Genomic DNA, 22,494 nt, shown 5'->3' on the forward strand with positions numbered 1-22,494 from the left:
CCAGGCTGTTTATAAAACGTTCTTCTCCACACTACCCCGTGCTCGCTGGATACATCACAAGGGGCCAGTCCTTGCCCACCTCTCTCCTGTCCCATGCATCGTGTGCAAAAGAACCCAACACCCTCGTGGGACCCACGGTGAGATGTATCTCTCTCATCGTGAGCGGAACTGGCAGAGCTGACACCGACCCAAGTGCCTGCGAAGGAAGCACCCACACCCTAGCAAAGGCCATTTCTTGTTTGTTTGGGGGCCACACCAGGCGATGCTCAAGCCTGACTCCTGGCTCTGCAGTCAGTCACGACTCTAGCTCAAGAAAAAAGGGGATGCCAGGAACTGAAGTGCAGTTGGTCACGTGCCAGGTAAACGTCCTACCCACCGTGCAATCTCTCTGGCCTTTCAACTGCCCCCCCCCTTTGTCAATAAAACAAAAACACAGGGCTGGAGACAAATGGTTCGCTCATTGCACGTGGCTAGCCCGCATGAGCTCTGGCATGCTAGGTGGTCCCCAGAGCCCACCAGGAGTGATCCCTGAGTGAACAGCCAGCCCCGAGCATCACCGGATATGGCTCAGAAGAATAAAAATGATAAGAAAAAAAGCTGAAAAAGGAACCTTTCGTGCACAGGTGGTGCTGGGACAGAGCAGACCCCTCCAGCCCCAAATGGATCCCACCCAGGTGCCTGCAAGAGGGACCCCAATGCCTCTGCTGGAACCTAAGACCCTCTTTCCGCCGCGCTCTGTGCTGGTCTGAGCTGAGTGGTCTGGCCTGAGCCGTGCCCAGCTCGTGTGCAATCTGGGTGCGCATGAGGGAAGGACCCCAACTCCTTCGCCAGAGCCACATTGGGAAACAGTTTCCGCCCAAGTGCTCTGTGAGCACAGCGCTGGACCCACACGTACACACATGTGCCTCCATATGTGCCAGTAAGTTCCGAGCCATCACCTATTATGTATTTTGTTAATTTATTATATATTGTTGGGCAGTTACTGCCACAACTAACGATGCTCAGGGCTGACTCCTGGCCCTACACTCAGGAATCACGCCTAGTGGTGCTCAGAGGACCCTGTGGGATGCCGGGAACCGAACTCGGGTTGGGTGTGTGCAAAGCCAGAGATAAAGTACCCGCCAAAGTACCCGCACGACTATCGCTCAAGCCCCCTTGCCATAACCGTGTCCGAACTCTCTTCTCCCCCATGCTCTGTGGTTTGCTGGACTGGCTCAGTAAGGCCCCCGAACCCCCCCCAAGGACCCCTCTCAGGATGCTGAGTGCAGCGGGGCTACCTGAGCGGAACTGGTAATAGTCCGTCGTCCAATGGTATCCCAGACACTGAGGGAAGGACCCCGACAATCAGGACAGAGGCGTTTCGAAACAAAATTCTGCATGCACCGGAGCCACTCTAGCCCAGCTGGCACCACTCCTGCCCCACCCAGGAGGGACACTTGACCGTAGAGGACCCCAGGGCCCTCGCTGGTGGCTTTCAGACACACAGGCATGTTGTGAGTGGTGCGAGTGTTGGTATACAACATCCCATATTCTCAGGCCTAGCTAGGCCTGCATGTAAACGGTTTATGTTTTGGTTACTGTAACTTTAAATGGCGGTTACTGTTTCCGTTGGTTGATTTGCGTATTTGCCTATGTGGCTGAATATGATTGGTTTGTATGTTAATTTTATAAATAAAAGGAGGTTGAACAGGCGGCTCTCTGGCATGCCATAACACAAAACCTCTGGAGGCAGTCCTGTGATCCTCCCCCAAAAATATATATTTATTCTCCGAGTAAAGTGCCTCTGACTCTCCAGTAAAACTGCAACATTGTTGCAACATATTGCAGGGCCAGAGCCAGTCCAGACTGAGTGTCCAGCTGCATCCCACTGCGGATGACGGGGAGGACCCCGGCACCCCCATCTCACCCACACTCTAGGTGGTGCAGTGGCCAGACTTGAGCCAACCCCGGCTGGGCACCCCACAACTCTGCAGTCCAGGTGCGGGTGGAAGCACCCTAAAGCCCTGGGCAGAGCCTTGTTGGAAAGGATTCCCCCACCCCACCCTCAGTGATCTGAGCACTCGAGGGCCACCTAAGCAGAGACGGTGCTGCCCAACCCTCACCTGTGCCCACCACAGCCAGGGACACTCGAGAGAAGTTTCTCCGTGCCCGCCCAGGGCCGCTAAGGATGCCCTCTGAACACCCGTTGTCCACTGGGAAAAACTGCCTGTTGGAGGAGATCCCAGTCCCCCATCCCAACACTATCTTGTCACATGTGTGCAAGGAAAAGATCAAAACGCCTTTGCAGAGACTCCCTGACTCGGTGCTCTTGGGGTCCTGGGGTCCCATGCCAGTTTAGCAGCTGCACTCTGGGTTGAGAGAACACTCTGGTGCCCTAAAGTCTTTACTCCTGCCCCATCTGGGGCGCCAGCGAGTGCAGAGCACGTGTGTTCATAATTCCAAGCTCAACTGGGACTGAAGAGCAGTTGTCAGTTGAGTCAAAGAGAGTAAGTAGGAGCAGAGTTGCTCAGCAAAGGCTACAGAAGAGCTGAATATAAAAAGTATGTGGTGTGTGTGTGTATGTGTGTGTGTGTGTGTGTGTAGACCTTACAATTGTATTATAGTTAAGGTAATTTGTTTGTACCAATATTGGAATTCCTGATCTTAGCATCCACCACTATTTCACTTCACCTCAAACAAATCCAACTTTTTTTGCTTTTCCTTTGTGCAGGGGTCTGGACCATGTGCCAGAAATCCAATCTGGGGCTCCAGTGTGCAGAACACGTGTGTTCCAGCCCACAGAGCCATCTCCCCAGCCCTAAACAAAGACTAAGAATTCTGTCACTCAGGAGTATTCAAGAATTTTTTGTTCAAAAAGCAGAAGAAAACTAAGGACAATTCCATTCAATTACACAAGAATTACAGAATAAGAATTGAGTTACACAAGAAACCCAATTGGGAACCTAGAGACATAGAGTTATCGCTTGCCCCAGTGGATGAAGGAGAAGTCACAGAAGACCTTAGAGCTCATCCAAGGAAATGAGAGTAAGGCCAGTGTCAGAAAACCAAAGCCCTCGGCAGAGCCATGTTGGAAAGGATTCCCCTGGCCCCACCCTCGGTGATCTGAGCACTCGAGGGCCACCTAAGCAGAGACGGTGCTGCCCAACCCTCACCTGTGCCCACCACAGCCAGGCACACGCAGGGGAAGCTCCCTGGTGCCTAACAAGGGCCGCTAAGGATGCCCTCTGAGCACCTGTGTGTCTGGTGGGGCAAACCGTCGGGCAGAGCAGATTCCGGGCCCCCAACCCCCAACACTATCCTGTCAGGTGTGTGCAAGTGAAAGATCAAAACCCTTTGCAGAGACTCCCTGACTCAGTGCTCTTGGGGTCCTGGGGCCCTATGCCAGTTTGGCAGCACCGCTACGTGTTGAGAGAACAATTTAGTGCCTGAAATCTTCACTCCTGTCCAATTTGGCTACAGTGTGCAGAGCATGTATGTTGCAGCCCACAGAGCCATCGTCCCGGCCCTAAACAAAGACTAAGAATTCTGTCACTAGGGGCCACTCAAGAATTTTTTCTCAAAAAGCGGAAAACAACACAACACCATTGAATTGCACAACACAAACCCAATTGGCAACCTAGAGACATAGAGTTATCGCTTGCCACAGTAGATGAAGGAGAAGTCACAGAAGACCTTAGAGCTCATCCGAGGAAATGAGAGTAAGGCCAGGGTCAGAAAATCAAAGATAATGTCGTTGAGTTGAACAACAAGAACCCAACTGGGAAGCTCGAGACTCAGAGCTGTGGCTATCGCTTGCCCCAGTGGATAAAGGATAATTCAAAGGAGACCTTTCAACTTACTCAGGAAAGTGAGCGTAAGTCCAGTGTCAGGGTTGGATGGAGCAGAAGGAAAGAGCATCTTCCCGGAGGGGAGGCCTTGTCTCTCATGGATCCTTCTACTCAGGAGGGAAATGGTTGAGAAAGACGTGACTGCTTTGGAATGAGAACGTTTCACACTAGAGTTTGAGTTTCTTTATCTTTTTTTGTTGTTGTTTTGGGTCACACCCAGCGATGCTCAAGGGTTCTTCCTGGCTCTACACTCAGGAGTCACTCCTGGCGGTGCTCAGGGAGTCCCCTGAGCAGCCGGGGATCAAACCCGGGTTGGTCACATGGAAGGGAAAGCCCCTCCCAATTGGCCTTTGCTCTGGCTTGGGCCGTGACTGCTGATCAGGCCTAAGCACTGTTGCCCCTTCCTGGGCAGCCTGGGGCTTGTCATGGGGACAAAGCCAGAGGACCACTGGTTTCCTGGGAGGCGCTGCAGCTGCTAGGAGCACCCCAAGACTGGAAGCCCTTGAAGCTGGAGTTTCCCCCTCCTAGAACCCAAGTCCTGGCCTTGAGGAAAGGCCCGCAGGTGACGCCTGACACTGAACGAAACCCAATTAGAGCTTGAGGCAGGTCCCCAAGGCAGTGCGTGATCTGAAAGCTGTCCTAAGACCCACTGTGCACAGGGAACTTCCACTTCTTTGCAGGGAACACCCCTTCCTGGAACCTGTTTGAGACATTTGTGGAGGGAGGTTGTTTTGTTGTGTTTTGGGATTTGGTTTTTCTTGGAGGGGGGAGGTGGAGTGTATACCCTGAAGTGCTCAGGACTCCTGGTTCTGTGCTCAGGTGGCTCAGAAGACCCTATGGGATGCTGGGGATGCAACCTGGTCAGCCACATCGAGGCCAGCACCCTACCCACTCTACTGTACTCACAGCAAAATTTATCCTTATCATTTCTCTCAATTTTTTTTCGCTTGTTTATTGGGGGGCCACACCGGCTATGCTCCTTGTTTGAGCAACGTGAAGTCACTGTTCGGTTGCTGGGTGGAGAACAGACCTGTCAGGTCAAGCAGTTCTGGTCCGCCCAAGAGCCCCTGTTGCGCTTCCTTGTCAGGACCTGGACTGAGCAGGAGCTCTCATCTCCAGGGAGAGGGAACTCAGGGAGACTCCCCTGCCCGGGGCCACCCCTTCGGAGGTGGGAGGCTGTGAAAATCCCCACTCAGAGGCCCAGGAACTGCTCCTCGACTCAGCCCAGCAGCTGTTTCTCAGGTGGGGTCACAAACTTCCCTGGATCCGAAGCAGCCACAATCCCGAGATGGAAACAGATATTGGGCCCTTGAAATTTTCTCTCTACTCAATGGGGCACTGGGGGAAAAAAGCTTCTGTAGGACCTGGAGCCCCCACCAGTCCAGGGGGAGAATTCAGAGCCCAGTGGTGGCATCATGCATCAGGGACCAGCAGCCACCAGACCTGCAGCCTCTGGGCAGCGCTGCAGACTCACCCCTTCCCGAGGCCGCCTGAAGCCTGCTTGATCCCAGGCCTTGGGGGCAGTAGCCAAGGCTGGACTTGAAGCGCCTTAGGCAGCATCTGAAATCACCCCCTGGCAGAGATGGAAGCTTCTAGGCAGAGACTAAGGGAAGCACTGGACATTTAACACTTTCTCATATCAGAGCAGAACCAAAAATGCCAATTCTTTTTGTTCTGGCACAGGTTTCACACTTATTTCTTTTCTTAAGAGAAGAACCTTTACCACTTGCTCAAAAAAAGGCAAAACCTAAATGAACCATTCTCTCTCCTCCCTAGGAGAGACCCAGATCAACATTTCCTTTGTAGAGATGTAGGCAAATTTCAGGTTGTCTTTGAAACCCAAAGCCCTAAGTTACTATGTATTCCCTAGTTAACAGAAAGGTACAAATCTAAGACATTTATGAAACAGCAAAACCCACATCAACCACTTTTTCTGTTAGAACCGAGACCCAAATGACCACCTTTGCACAGATGCAGGAATAACGTCACTGCTTTGGAAAAGAACCAAAGTAGCCAGTCTTCTTGTCAGGAAGATTTAAAAAAAGAAGTAAACATCTTTAAAAGCTCATTTCCCATTCCTTCAACTTCTTATTGGTGAGGCCTAGAGCTGCTGCCATTTTAAACTATTTTCTAGATATATCCCTCGGGGCAAGAGCTTGGTTGTCAATACTGCCTTCCTTGAACAAGGCCCTTCGTCACATCCTGAATCCAGTGCACTTCTTGCCCCCCCCCCCTCAAGGATTTCATGAAACAGCAGCGAGATCAGGAGTTGCTAAGGCAATTGCCTGGAACAGAGCTGACCCGGGATCCATCCCCAGCATTCTTAGGGTACCCTGAACCAGCCAGCAGTGATCCCTGAGTGCAGAGCCAAGTCAACCTTGAGCACCCCTCGGTGATTAGCCCAAAAACCAAACTTTGAAAAACCACAGAACGAAATAGCACAATCGTGATCCTTGTCCCAGAGAATTTTCCCCCGGGATCCTGCAGTGGCCACTGAAGTGGACTTTCCCGAGGGCATTCATTCTGAGTTGTGGGGTAAGACAGACCCGATGACTCAATTTTTCATCTGTCTAGAGAGCTCAACCTTGCGGTGTTCTCACGTTCAAGGTTTGACACTGGGCTGTCTGATGTGGGAACAAAAACTGAGATGGGGCTGAGGCTGGGATCATGGCACCCGGATGAAGAGGAAATGGAGAATACTGAGGATAGTTGGGGGTTCTGGCTGTTTCGCAAAGGCGACCATGTCTCTACTCATCTGGGGGTTCTTTGTCTTCCATGTTGGCCAATTGAAGTTGGACAGAACTGACAAAGTCCAAGTTTTTCTTCCCGAACTTCTCGGTTTAAAGAGGGCGGGGAAAATGCTACCTTGGAAGTCCTGCCCTTGCTTTTCTCTGCGGTGATGACACAGGTCACTATGTACAAGTCAACTGTCTCTCTGGTTTGCATCCAAATGTCCCTGAGGAAAGGTCAACTCCGGGCACCAAGACGTGGTCCCACAACAGTGGATTTGTCCCTTGGCATGTGGTTCCTGAGGACTGCATGAAAGAACTGCAGATAGAATTAAGAAGCTGAAGCAGCGCGAGATCACAGTGTAGTTCCCTGAAATGCTCCAGGTCCTGGAGGGATGGGAGTTGGTCCCTGTGTGATGGAAACCTAATCGTGCACATTTTGGTAAGGGTCTATCTCACAGTGATTCAATTCGAAGGAACAAATCAAAAGAAGAGATCCAAACCACATAAAAATTTTTTAAAAATAAATTAACAATTTAAAACAAATAAACAATTAAGATCCTTTCCTGAGTTCATGTTTCTCTATCCACCTCCTGGTGGCTGTGATGTCACTCGACCTGCTGCCAGATGCCCCGTCTGGTTTAGTATGTCGTTTGTCTGGTGCCTGCCACCTGCCAGCCTCCTGGTTGGATGTCTACGATGCTGTCAGTTCAGCCTCTCCAGTTCCTGCTCTGGCATGTGCAGCTGCAGTCCTGTCCTCTGTGTCTCCTCGGTGGCCCCGATGCACCGAATCTGTCCCTGCAGTTCCCATTCCCTATGGCTTTGTACCAGCCACAAGCACTGAGACAGAACCTTTGCTAGTCCTGCAGGAGCGGGAAGGATGGCCGGCTTGGGGGCTGCCTGTCACCAGCTGCCATATCTCACCCCCTCCCACCCCCCAAGATCTACTTGTACCTAATTTGTCTTCGGCGAGCCAGGTTGAAAGTGACTTGTTAAAGGAACGAAGTGACCTGGCACCGCCTCACCTCCCCTGGTCACTCTGCTCACACCATCGCAGTCGTAGTCAGGGCGGCCTTGGCCCTCACAAGCCCATCAGCCTCTGTCAAAGCTTGACAGAGCAATGGCAAATGCCCGCAGTGGTGACAGAGGGTAGCTGTATTCCAGCACAAACTGATTCTTGATACCGTGCTCAAGCTGCATGACCACACGGGAAGCTGGGAAGGAAAGACATGAGGCCATTAGGACACGGTGTATGTGGGCTGGAGAAAAGCCTATACTGAAGAGACAGAAACAAAATCTCAGGCTGGAGCCATACGACAGCAGATAGGGCATTTTGCCTTGCGCGCGGCAGACCTGATTTGGATCCCTGACATGCCATAGGGTCCCCCAAGGCCCACCAGGTTTGATTCCTGAGAACAAAGGAGTAACTCCTAAGTAGGGCCAAATTTGGCCCAAAAATCAAATAAGAATGAAAAAAACCCAAATTCTCATCTACACATTTATTCATCAGCAGGTTACTCTGAAATGGGAAACCTGAAAGATGGGATGAGAGAATCTCTAAATCTCGGCATGCCTCAGCACAAACTAGGAGAAACTCAAACTAGGAGAGACACCTGTGTGGAGAGTGTTTGCCTGGCATGCAGACGAACCTGGTTTGATCCCGGCATCCCATAGGGTCCCATAAGTACCACCAGGAGTGACTCTGTGCAGAGTGCGGAGCCAGGAGGAACCCCTGAGCATCTCTGGGTGTGACCCAAAAAGCAAAGAGGGAAGGTCACACTGGTGGTATTGCTGTTGGAACACTGTATACTTGAAACAACTGTATTACGAGCAAACTTGTAAGTCACGGTGTTTTAGTAAAAATATATTTTAAAAATCAAACGGGAACCAAATAATAAATCATTTTTTCTACATTTGTAAAGAACTGTATAAGAAGGGTTAAAAATTATATTTTTTACCAGAATACTCTTTGCTATTAATGCTATTATTATTATTATACATATTAATACAATGGAAATTAGCCTGGTTTTGGAATTGGTTTGGGGGTCACACCTGGACGTACTCAGGGGTTAGTCCTGGCTCTGCACTGAGGAATCACTCCTGGCAGGCTCTGAGGACATATGGAATAGCAGGAACTGAACGTGGGTCAGCTACATGCAAGGCAAGTGGCTTACCCACTGTACTATCACTGCAGCCCTGAAAGTGACCTATTTTAAAAACATGCATGGTTCGTTTGTAGAATATATATGTATATGTATATTTATATATATAATGTATAAAAGTAATATCCAAGAGTTGCATGTCCTTCTCTCCCAGAGGAGAGCCTAACGTGACACTTTCCATAACCATGCTGCCAGACCCCAAGCCAGGCTGTTTCATTCAGGGCGCCCCAGAGGGGACGGGGGAGACCCATCCCCACCCCAAGGGACCCAGCCCCAGCAGCCAGAAATGTCCAGAAACAACTGCCGCCCTGCTCACAGCCACTCTCCACACGCTCGGGGCAAGCCTCACGCATGAGTGAAACTACTCCTGGACCACACGGCTGCATTTGCAACTGCGCGACACTTCGAGCCACACACCACCAAGAGTACTCCAAGAGTACTGCACCACACTTGATGGGGTTCAAAGTAGGAGGCAACTAATCTTAGAGGGAAATAGGATAACACTATAAAAATAAGTATCTAGGATAACATTGGTTTATCATTTCTGCCCCGCCACAGGGAACTTAGGTTTATTGGGTTACTCCCATACAGTGCTCCCATTATTCTTTGTTTCTTTGTAACCTCATTCTTTTTAAAAAAAATTTTTTTTTGCTTTTAGGGTCACATCCGGCGATGCACAGGGCTCACTCCTGGCTTTGCACTCAGGAATTACCCCTGGCAGTGCTCTGCTTTGGGGCAGGGGTTGGGGTTCAGGATGGAAACATCTGAAATCTGTTGGTGGGAAGGTGCAATGGTGGTGAGATAAGTGTTTGAATATTAAATGTAATCAAATATTGTGAACTACTTTATAAAATAAAAAAAATTTAAAAAAACCCTCAATCATGTGAAGTAGTTCTGGTGTGCAACTAACATTCTCAAGCATTTCTCTCTTCAGGAAAAGTTGGCAGTCGGGGACGATGGACCACATCTGGCAGTGCTCAGGCTATTCCTGACCTGGTGCTCAGAAGGGCTCAGAATAAGATGTGGGCCAGATAATCTCATCAACAGCAACGATCCAGAGACTCATTGTCTTTCTCTCTTGGAAAAGAGCATAAAACAACACACGCCCTAGCCATGCAGCTGGACCTGGGCACCAGGCAGCTTCATTCAGGGTACCCGGGAGGGGGCAGGTGAGGCCCCTCCCCGCCCCAAGGGACCCAGCCCTGGCCACCAAAATCCTGGACTGCACAACCACACAATATCACACACCTCACACCACTCATATTCCAAAAGTACCACACCACATTAGATGGGGTTTAATTTCACAACATATTAATAATCTCTTATATAAGGGATTAATGGCCCTTGGGTGAAATACAATAATCTTCACACACTGTCCCCTAAGGAAAGCTTTTGGGAGCATTTCAGTGGTTTATTCATAACAAACAATAAAAATTCAACTACTTTGGTTCTGCTTTGGGGCAGGGGTTGGGGTTGGGGATGCAAACATCTAAAATATGGTGGCAGAAAGGTCTAATGGTGGTGGAATTGGTCTTTGAATATTAAGTGTAATCAATTATTGTCAACTACTTTATAAATGTAAAATAAAAATTTTTAAAAATAATTTTTAGAAAGATTCAGATGTGCACTAATTGGTCCTTAGTGATTTATTTTCTGTTCCTTCTATTTGCCGTTCTCAAAGTTTTGTAGGAATAAACAATATAAAGTAAAATGCCTGAAACAAGTAACTATTTTCAACACCAAGCCTTTCTGTATTGTATTTTGATCCCTTACTGTGGAGCAGGTGCAGTGCCTGGTAGGGTCACCCTCTCCGGAAAACTCCCGAGGTACGAGTCCAAAGGTTTGGGGTGCACTTCAGTATTCAACTTCAGTTTGGGGGCCACCAAGGTTGGTGTTGCTGACTTCACGCTCAGCGGTGCTGACACGGGGAGGGAGTAATAAAGGGAGCACGCGTTGGAACTTGGGGTCTTTTGCCAGCCTGGCCACACCCCAGACGTTGAGCTGTTGCCCAGGCCCTTGGCGACATTTCAAACCCATTTCAGGGGCTGGAGAGTTAGCACAGCGGGTAGGGCGTTTGTCTTGCACGCAGCCGAACCGCGTTCCATTTCCAGCATCCCATATGGTCCCCTGAGCACTGCCAGGAGTCATTCCTTAGTGCATGAACGAGAAGTAACCCTGTGCATCACCAGATGTGACCCCCCCCAAAAAAAAAACCCATTTCAAATTCAAACATAAACCAAGTTATCAGCGTTCATTTTAGGCGTTAAGAATGTATTTGCTAGAGTTGAAATAGTATCAACTGAAGCTTCTCCCCTGAGTCAAATGAAGATACAAGACACACCATTTCCCTTAAATCCAGACATCCCGATTAAAATATAAAAAGTTGAGATCAACGCATTAGAGTGGGGAAGCAGGCTGGGTTCTGGACTCCAGAATGACGACCAAGTTAAATCATTAAGTTAAAAATAACCCAACTTAAATTCTAAGAAACTGACAACATTTTAATACGATGTCATTCAATTCCCCTCCCCTACCCCCCAAAAGTCGTCATAAACAAGAAATTGACAATGGTCTTTGATCCTGAAATTTCTCAGGTTTTCTCTTTGTCCAGATGAGGGGTGGGACACCGTTGGGTAGAGCATGACAAGAAAGATTACCCAAAAAATTTAATTAAAATTAGTTTTTCAAAAACAGGAACTCTAACTCGGGGCATCGAGCACTGTGATTCACAGTTTTGAGTAGGAGATAATTGCTGGAAAGGCGAGAAACGGGCGTTTCACCCTGGGTTCTCAGTTTCTAATCTGGCACCTGCCCCCCACAGCAAAAGCATTTCAGACACACACCCCTCCCCGGGGAGACTGACCCTGACCCAAAGGTGGCTCTACCTGGACTTGGGGAGCAGGGCCAGGAACTGTCAGAAGGAAACTCCCCAAGAGTTTCTCAGTGAAGACCTGAACCCAATCCCTGATGCTGGCAGTGTAGACGCGTCTACCAACCCGGTCCACACAGCTCTGGTCACCAGCCACCAAATCCGACTCGCCCCCCAGAACTTCACTCTTTCCTCCCCTGGCCCACTCCAGGCGAGAGCAGCCCCCATCCTGCTGACCTCTCATCTGGGGATTCTTGGGATTCCTGGGAGGCTCAGGATGCTCGGGATTCACTGTGCAATTGCCTAGACCTCATCCTCGCGATTCAGAGTCCACGACTAACCGCTTGGATGGCGAGACAGGCAATGAGCCAAACCCCGCCCCATGGCCAGAAAATACCCACGGACACGCCTCTTATTGGTACACGTGGTGCCCCGCTTCTCTCTCATTGGCTGTTGCTAAGGCCTAGTGCCATGCGGACCGGTTTCTAGGGGCGGGCTCAAAGGCACCTGTTCCTTAGCCCTGAAACCTTTCTGCTCCCACCACCAACTGTCACTGGGGCTGGCTTCAGCCACCAGCATCTCTTCTCTATCCTTAGAAGCTGACCGTTAGGCTACAGATCCTGTGCTTCGTCAGCGGAGCTAGTCCTCCAATGCCTGTTTGTAAGCCTTTCCGCATGTTTTACAAAGCCCAGAACAAATACCCAGACCTTGGCTCTAATTCATTAAGAGGAGCTCAGTGGAACCTGTATACCAGAGTTTTAGGAATAAAGATCAACCTTTGGACATTTGAAGTTTAAGTTAAACTAACAAGAGATCTGTTTAAGGTTCCATAAGATCCACCTGCCACATTTGTATCTGGGGGTTTATCATTTCCTCATTGAGGAACTTTCTACAAAATTTGTCGTGCACGTGGCCAGCACGGGACTTTGAAGTTGTCATCGGGCACAGCGAGTGTTGATCTACCCATTACAGACGTGGCTCCCTCAAACCCTGTGATAGCATCTCAAATAATGAAAAATCTCAGACAACCCTGCCTTTCCTCGTTCCTTTCCTTAGCATTTCTGGGTCTCGGATGCAGGTTGACAAAACAAAAGGTGACCGGAAGTTACCGGAATTTTACATTCAAGCTAATACACGCAGCGCCTCCACCTTTGCTTTCTTTGATCTTGAAATCGTTTTTTTTTTCTTTTTCTTTCATTTTTTTTTAATGATTCACCGTAAGATACAGTTACAGTCTTACAAACTTTCATGATTGCGTCTTGATCTTGAAAACTTTTGAGGGGAATAGAGTGTGGTTTGTAGGGAGCTCATAGCTTGGACGTCTTTTATGGTAATCCCTCAATGTAATATTCAGGAAGATTAAGGTGTTTTACAGGAGTGACTGAGAAGTTATGTATTTCTCAATATACATTGTGTTATTTTGTTCAGTTTAAATTGTTTGTCTTGGTTACAGTAGTGTCTCCAAGGTCTTATAAACCTGTTTCTTTTCCCTGGCAGTGAGGCAAGCCAGCAGAGAAGTCCAGTCTTCGGTCCCAAAGCAGCCCCCAGAAGCCTGATGGCTGGAGCCCCCTCTGTCAGTGCAGTACCTAAGTACCTAGACTCAAACTCACTGCATGCTTGCAAGGGTGTAGCTAATAATACTTTGGATTTTTCTTTTGGTTTGAGGCCTCACCTGGCAGTGCTCAGGAATTACTCCTGGTGGGGTCAGGGGATCAATGGGATGCAGGGATTATGCTCAGATTAGTCGCATGTAAGGCAACTACCCTACCTGCTGTACTATCACTCCAACGTCTATTATGTTGGATTTTAACTGGAAACTTCATTATCCCTCCATAAGATGATAGTTTGTATTTTTTCTACAGAGAAATATGTCTCTGAGGGGCAATATGGTTTCCCTTCCACCTTTACGATTAAAGTCACAGATTGTCTTCAGTAAAAGTCGCAATGTCTTTGCATTGGTGTGGTAAGAACTGGGGTCGAAGTTTATAAATTTATTATTTTATTGAGTCACAGTGCATTAGAGCATTACAAAATTGTTCATGATTGTGTCTCAGCCACACAATGTTCCAACACCCATCCCTCTACCAGTGTAATTTCCCAGCACCAGTGTCCCCAGGTTTCCCTCCCACCTCTTCAAGTTATCCCTGACCCCAGCCTGTCTCTATGGCAGGCACCTCTCTTCTCTCTCTCTCTCTCTCTCTCTCTCTCTCTCTCTCTCTCTCTCTCTCTCTGTCTCTCTCTCATTTTAGGAATTATGGCTTGCTAACAGATGCTGAAAGGTTATCATTGATATCCCTTTACCTGCTTTCAACACAGCTCTTGTCCAGAGTGATCATTTCCAACTAGTGTTGTCATTTCCAATTAGTGTTGTCTATCTTAACTTCCATTCATTCCCCCATCACTGATCAACCATTGACCAGTCCTCCTGGCTTGAAACTAGTCCATTTAGATTCAATTAAATTAGAGCAAGACCGCTTTACCCAGGAGGCATCTGGTCCTACATTCCCAACTGCAGGCCTCAGGGCAGTTTAGCTTTTTAGGTTTTTTTGCTAAACTAGAAGGACCCCAAAGGATCCTTCTAGATCTCAGAGACACAATGACTGTTTTCCTCTGGTTAGAGGCTGTCTCCTTTATACATTACCCTACTATCAATATGTGTGTGGCCCCTTGAAAAAAAAACAGTAGATGTTATTGACAAAGGAATAAGAAAGATTGAAAACATTGTACAGAGAAGTTTCAGGTCAGTGATGTTCCTCTATGATTATAATGATGGAAAATAATATGAATTCCTCAAAACATCTAGAAATTATAGCATCAAGTGTGAATCCTGGGTCCAGAGTGATACGGGTACTGTGTTTGTCTTGTATGTGGCTGACTTGGGTTAGATTCCCAGTATCCCATATGGTCCACCCACTGCCAGGAGTAATTCCTAGGTGCAGAGCCAGGAGTAACCCCTCAGCATCACCAGTTGTGACCCCAAAAGCCAATAATAATAATAACAATAGCAATAATAATAATAATAATGATGTCCATCATATCAACTTCAGAAGTGTCTGGATGATTGTTCAACGAAGCAAGTCAGGAGAAGGATAAACAAAGGATGATATTACTTGTATGTGGGATTTAGAATAACTGGATGAGGAAATGCAATGTTTTAAGAGGAGGATGCTCTAATTAACCTTAGCCCCCAGGTAGAGGGAGGAATACAAAAGAAAGGGTGGAGGAAAGGGCGTGAAAATACATATTAGAAGGAATGGGGGCCAGGTCCAGGAGTTCAGATACAAAGGTGTTATTAAAGAAAGGTAGAACCAAATATCCAACTACTGTGTCAACAACACTGAAACAAAGAGACCCAAACTTTCACAACCAAACTTAGAAAGCTGCTTGTCCTCAGGGCAGGGCTGGAGGTGGGTTGGGGATATGGGCAGGAGCCTGAGAATGTTGGTGGGGGGACCTTGGTACTAAAGATGGCGAAAAATCAGCTATGAATAACTTTGGAAATCATGGTGCTTTAATTTTTTAATGTATTGATTGGAAAATAAATTTTAAAAAGAAAAGAAAAAGAAATGTCTTTGATGATTATATTTCATGGAGAAGAAGTCAAAGCAGAGGGAGTACATCAAACTTAAATGCTTCTGCACTGCCAAAGAAACAGGGGCCCAAATTAAAACCCTCCCTCACTGAACAGGAGAAAATACCTGCACAGCATTCATGTGACAAAAACACAAATATCCAAGATGTGCGGACATTTGCAAAACTTAGCAACAAAATAGTACACTCAGAACTTACTCCTAGCTCTGTACTCAGGGATCACTCCTGGTGGGCTTCAGGGACCAGAAGTGGTGCTGGGGATCAAAACCATGATAGCCTCCACAGTGTGCAATGCAAGCTCCCTCCCCACTGTCTAAGCAATCCAGGCCCTGTCCACATAACTTTAATGGATGGTTTCAGGACCTCTGAGCCTGCCTGGAGGAATACCTGAGCAGAGCCAAGTGTACCCATCTCCCCCAAAAAGAAAACAAAAACAAAATCAAAACAACAGCAAAAACATATCTTCCCCCTTTTTACCATTCCTTTTTCCTGGGTCTCCTGTTTCTTTTGATCTTGTTGCACAGATCTCTCAGGCTACCTACCTTCAGATGGATCCAATCAGCCTTGCTTAGCCTAGAGCAGGCAAACCTCACTCAACTTTGACCCCTCAACCTGCCAGGAGAAATCTCTGAGCATAGCAAAGTGTCACCCAGTTCCTCAAAAAAGAAATACAAATGGCCAAAAGGCACATGAAAAAATGCTCCACATTGCTAGTCACCAGGGAGATGCAAATCAAAACAACGATGAGATATCATCTCACACCACAGAGACTGGCACACATTCAAAGAACAAAAGCAACCAGTGCTGGCATGGATGTGGGGACAAAGGGATGCTCTTTCACTGTTGGTGGGAATGCCGACTGGTCCAGCCTTTCTGGAAAACTATATGGACAGTCCTTCAAAAACTAGATATTGAACTTCTATATGACCCCACAATACCAATTCTGGGAATATATCCCGAGGACACAAAAAAAGCACAGTAGAAAAGACATCTGTACCTATATATTTATTGCAGCACTGTTCACAATAGCCAAAATCTGCAAACAACCCAAGTGCCCTAAAACAGATGACTGGTTAAAGAAACTTTGGCACATCTACACAATGGAATACTATGCAGCTGTTAGGAGAGATGAAGTCATGAAATTTGCTTATAAATGGATAGACATGGAGAGTATCATGCTAAGTGAAATGAGTCAGAAAGAGAGGGACAGACATAGAAGGACTTCACTCATTTGTGGAGTATAGAATAACATCACATGAGGCTGACACCCAGGACAGTAGACACAAGGGCCAGGAGGATTGCTCCATAGCTGGAAGACTGCTTCATGAGTGGAGGGGAGAAGGCAGATGGAATAGAGAAGGGATCATTAAGAAAATGATGTTTGGAGGAATCAGTCGAGATGGGAGATGTGTGTCGAAAGTAGATAATGGACCAAACATGATGACCTCTCAGTGTCTGTGTTGCAAGCCATAATGCCCAAAAGGAGAAAGAGAGTATGGGGAATATTGTCTGCCATGGAGGTAGAGGGAGGGTGGGAAAGGGGGGGTATATCAGGGATATAGATGGTGGGGAATGTGCACTGATGAAGGGATGGGTGTTTTATCACTGTGTGATTGGAACCTATACATGAAAGCTGGTAACTATCTCACGATTACTCAATAAAATTAAAAAAAGTGTGGCCCAGAAAACAAAATGAAGCAGAACAAAAGAACACAAATGAACAAAAAACACATAATATCTACACAATGGAATACTATGCAGCTCTTAGGAAGTTGAAGTCATGAAATTTGCTTCTAAGCGGATAGTCATGGAGAGTATCATGCTATGTGAAATGAGTCAGAAAGAGAGGGACATACACAGAATGACTGCACTCAATTGTGGAATATAACATAACATAATATGAGACTAGCACCCAAGGACAGTAAAGACAAAGGCCAGGAAGATTGCTCCATAGTTGGAAACCTGAATCATGAGCTAGGGAGATGGCAGCTGGGATGAAGAAGGGATCACTAAGTTAATGAGTGTTGGAGGGGTTGTTCAGGGTTGGAGATATATGCTGAAAGTAGATAAAGGACCAAACGTGATAGCATCTCAGTCTCTATATTGCAAACCAGAGTACCCAAAAGTAGACAGAGAGAGAGAGTATGAGGGAAATTGTCCGCCATAGAGCAGAGGTAGGGATGGGGTGGGGTGAGGGTGGGTACTGGGGATATTGGTGGTGGAAAATGTGCACTGGTGGGGGGATGGGTGTTGGATCATAGTATGACTGAACTCAAACATGAAAACTTTGTAACTGGAGCTCACGGTGATTTCAATTAAGAACAATAACAATTAAAAAATAAATAAATAAAAACCAACATACCTTCCCCTTTTTACCTCCCCACTTTTTTGCTTAAAGACTGATGAGAGTCGGTCCCTTCCTACAAGCTTGCATGACGTCACTGAGGAGCAGCCTCTCGCCACCAGTCAAGAACTGCAGGAGTATAAGTACAAAGTTGGGGCGCTGGGATTTTTTTTCTTGAATCTCATTTTCCTTGAGCAAGATTCAGTCCTTTTATTTTAGTTTTGTTTTTAGTTGGGGAGTCACACCTAGTGATGTTCAGGACTCACTTCTGACTCTGCACTCAGGAATTCCTCCTGGCATTTCTTAGGATGTTGAGAATCAAACCCAGGTCGGTCACATGCCAGAGAAGCGCCTTACTCACTGCACTATCTCTCCAGCCCCTGAAAGGCTGGTTTTTGTCTGGAGTGAACTGGAATGAAGAAGCCATTCAGACGGACACACCAACCAACATCCGTCCTCTGCTGGAAGGTCACTCTCCGAATGTGCTTACTTCATGCCTTCATCCCCTCCGAGTCTTTGTTAAAGCCTTAGCTTTTTAAAATTTTTATTTATTCATTTATTTATTTATTTATTTATTTATTTATTTTTAGGTTTGGGGGGATCACAACCAGCGGTGCTCAGGGCTTATTACTGGTTCTGTGCTTATACCTGGCAGTGCTCAAGGGACCTCATGGGGTGCCAGGGATCAAACCCAGGTCAGCTTCCAAATGCCCTCCCCACAGTACTTTTGCTCCCTTGTGGTGCCCCACATCTCACCTTTGAAACATGACAGTTCCAACTTCCTATTTAAAATAAATATTCTTGGGGCTGGATCGAGAGCACAGCAGGTAGGGTGTTTACCTTGCACGCAGCGCCCCCGGTTTAAATCCTAGCATTCCGAGCTGGAGTGATAGCATAGCGGGTAGGGCGTTTGCCTTGCACGCAGCCAACCCGGGTTCAAATCCCAGCGTCCCATATGGTCCCCTGAGCACTGCCAGGAGTTATTCCTGAGTGCAGAGCCAGGAGTAGCCCCTGTGCATCGCCAGGTGTGACCCAAAAACCAAAAATAAATAAATAAATAAATAAATCCTAGCATCCCATATGGTCCCCTGAGCACTGCCAGGAGTAATTCCTGAGTGCAGAGCCAGGAGTAACTCCTGTACACGGCCAGGTGTGACCCAAAAGGCAAAAAATAAATAAATAAATAAACAAATAAATAAATAATAAAATAAACATTCTGTTACTAGATCACAAACCTTTTCACAGTGCACTTAATTTCTAAAATGCTACATAATATAACTTTTTTCACTTAAAATATGAACTAACAGTTTTAATAATCTCTTTTGCACATATATACATGGCCAAATTTCTTTGGAGGGACCACACTCAATAATGATCATTACTACTGCCTTTGCATTCAGGAATTAACTCCTGGCGATGCTTGTGGAACCATATGGGATGCCAGGAATAGAATCTGGGCCCAGGGCATGCAAATCAAGTGCCCTATCCACTGCACTATATCTCTCCAGCCCCTACATGGTAAATTAATAAAATTGACAGATCTTCAATAATATTTAGTTTATGAATTTTCAATAACTTCTGACAGTTGCACATTTAAAAACGTTCACAAATCTGTTGTCAAATGATTAAGTATCTCCTGATCAAAATGTGTAAAGAGGGCAGGAGCGATAGTACAGCTGGGAGGGCACTTGCCTTGAGTTTGGCCAACCTGGGTTCAAACACCAGCATCCTCTATGGTCCCCCAAGCCTGCCAGGAGTGATCAATGAGTGCAGAGCCAGGAGTAAGCCCTGAGCACAACCAGGTGTGACCCACAAATAAAACAAGACAAAACAAACAAAAAAAAAAAACCTTGTTTAAAGAATGGATAAACAAGAAAGAGTCTGCTCTACACCTAAGAAGTCACAGTATTAGACATAAAATTTGACACAAAATACTATGCAGATAAGTCTGTTTGCTTTGCTCGCGGCTGACCTGAGTTCGATTCCCAGCATCCCATATGGTCCCCTGAGCACTGCCAGGAATGATTCCTGAGTGCAAAGCCAGGAGTAACCACTATGCATCGCCGGGTGTGACCCAAAAAGCAAAAAAAAAAAAAAAAAATCGTAAGAGAAGTATGAAACCAGCAATTATCTCAAGCTTTATTCTACATGCATTTCACTGCTTCCTTCACTATAAAATAGAATCATTTGTCCATTGCACTGTTACCAAAGATAGAAGGCAGAGATTCAAGTGTTTTCATTTTCAAAGGATGTTTCTTTGGATCCTTAGTATGGTCTGGCAATGGGAGAATGAGCGACAGTAGAGCGGGTAGGGTGTTCACACCTTGCAGGAGGCTAAAGCAGGTTCGATCCACGGCATCCCATTTGGTCCCCTGAGCTCTGCCATTCCTGAGTGCAGAGCTAGAAGAAACCCCTGAGCATCATCAGGTGTGACCCCAAACTAGCCAAAAATCACTGTATCACTGGATCACTGTCATCCTGTTGTTCATCAATTTGCTCCAGCGGGCACCAGTAATGTCTCCATTACAAGACTTGTTATTGTTTGGGGCATATCGAATACGCTACGGGGAGCTTGCCAGGCTCTGCTGTGTGGGCGAGATACTCTCTGTAGCTTGCCGGTATCTCCGAGAGGGGTGGAGGAATTGAATCCAGGTTGGCCGGGTGCAAGGCAAACACTGTGTGCAGGTTGATAGTTTTTATCCTTAAGATTTATCATTTATTCTTGCTGAAAGTAGACAATACACAAAACGTGATGGCCACTTACCACCTGTATTGCAAACGATAGCACCCAAAAGGAGAGAGAGAAAATGAGAATGTGTTTGCCACAGAGGCAGGGGGCAGGGGGTTAGGTTGGGGATAGCCGGAGGGGTACTGAGAACATTGGTGGTGGAGAATGGGCACTGGTGGAGGGATGGGTACTCGATCATTGTATGACTGAAACTCAAACATGAAAGCTTTTTAAGTCTGTAACTGTATCTCAAGGTGATTCATTAAAAAAATGATTTTAATTTTAAAAAGGAATTATCATTTATAATTCTTCTTTTCCTAAGTCAGTTCAGACTTGGTTGTTCCACAATAAATCCCAAATTGAGAGAAGCCTTAGATAAAAACAATTACTCTCCAAAAGTTTTCAGAGATATTTGATCAGCTCGGAGACCTTTGGATTTCTCTGTGAGTAGCCAATTATTCCCAAGTTTGTTTTCTGCTCTGCTCCTGCAGGACTCCGAAGACAAGACTCAGGCTGACGTAATGGGAAAGTTTCTGAAGTGAACACCTGAGGGGGACTTGCATTAAAAACTTTTCTAAATTAATCCATTTGCAGCTCAGACAGTAATTTGTGAGTCCTTGGGCACATCAGAAAGTTTCCTGAGCTCCAAGTGACAGGGTGTCTGGGGACCAAGTCACTGATGTGTTTTATAGCCCTGGATTTACACACAGGCATTCACCTGCATCCTGGAAGAGGGTCCTGTCAACTTCGCCAGCCTCAGACTCAGTAAGTACCTCCTGTCTCTGCTCCTGCTCAAAGGAAGAAACAGGGATTTTTCTTTAGAAAATTTTTTTCCCCTGGGGCTGGAGAGATAGTGCAAGGGGTAGGGAGTCTGCCTTGGACACAGCTGACCCAGGCTCCAACATCCCCAACATTCCATAGGGTCCCTCGAGCACCACCAGGAGTATTTCCTTAATGCCGAGCCAGGAGTAACCCGAGTATCACAAGGGGTGACCCAAAATGACAAGAAATAAAAAAGAGAAGGAGAATTTATTTTTCCTGATCCTGTTTTTGTGGGACACGCTTTCTAATGCTAACTCACCTGAGTTCCTGTACTCACATTCCTTTATACTCATGATATTCTGGAGGATTTTTCTTCTTTGTTTTGTTTTTTGCTTCTGAGTCACACCAAGTGATGCTGAGGGGTTACTCCTGCTTCTGCAAGCAGGAATTACTCCTGGTGGTGCTCGGGGGAACCTAAGGGATGGTAACTGGTCAGCTGTGTGCAAGGCAAGCAGGAATTACTGTGGTCGTGCTCAGGGGATATTGGGGATGGAATCCTGGTGGACTGAGTGAAAGGCAAGTGCCCTACCCACTGCACTGTCACTCCAGCCCCATCAATTTATTATTTTCTTCTCTGCAGTTTCAACCATATATTTTGTTATGCTTTGTATTCTACTGTTCTTTCCCTTTTATTTAACTTTGGTTGTTTGCGGGCCACACCAGCGGTGCTCAGGGCTTACTCCTGATTCTGTGCTCAGGGTTCACTCCTGGTGGGTTCCGAGGACCCTATACAATGCCAGGGATTAATCCCAAACAAACCACGAGCAAGGCAAGCACCCTATGCACTGGACTATCACTCTGGCCCCCTTGATTCCTCTTAATCTGCATTTTCAGTTAAAAGTATTTTTTTAAAACTTTATGGTGGCCAAAACTAGTTCCTAGAGTAACACATAGACCAATTCACTAAGAATATTTAGATTCGGTCATCACTTTTACAGTAACTTGTTCTCCTTTCCACTCTGATTAAACTTTGTTTTCTGAGTTCAGTGCACCTCTTTATGCATTTCTCATTGTTAACTTTTCTCCCAGTGCCTTTTTTCATATATTTTTCCTTAGATCCTATAATCTAATAACCAAAATTTTAGAACTGTTGAGACTGAGACTGAAGCCACAGTGCATCGGGAAGGATGCAGGTGACCCAGGTTCAATCCCCGAATCCCACAGGGTCACCGAGACACCAGGATTGATCCCTAAGTGCAGAGCCAGGAGAAAGTCCTGAGCACTGCCAAGTGTGGCAAAACAAACAAACAGAGAGTATTCGGAATACCTTATCTAATTCAGCTTAATTAATTAATTTTAGGGTTGTGTGAGGTTTATTCTAATATATTTTAGAGTTTTTAATTTTGGTGAGAATTTTCTACTACAATACCAGATGTTCTAATTCATCAATGATTTATGTATTCAAAGTATTTTTTCTGCCTT

The sequence above is a fragment of the Sorex araneus genome, chromosome 2, assembly GCF_027595985.1.
Source record: "Sorex araneus isolate mSorAra2 chromosome 2, mSorAra2.pri, whole genome shotgun sequence".
Classification (NCBI taxonomy): domain Eukaryota; kingdom Metazoa; phylum Chordata; class Mammalia; order Eulipotyphla; family Soricidae; genus Sorex; species Sorex araneus.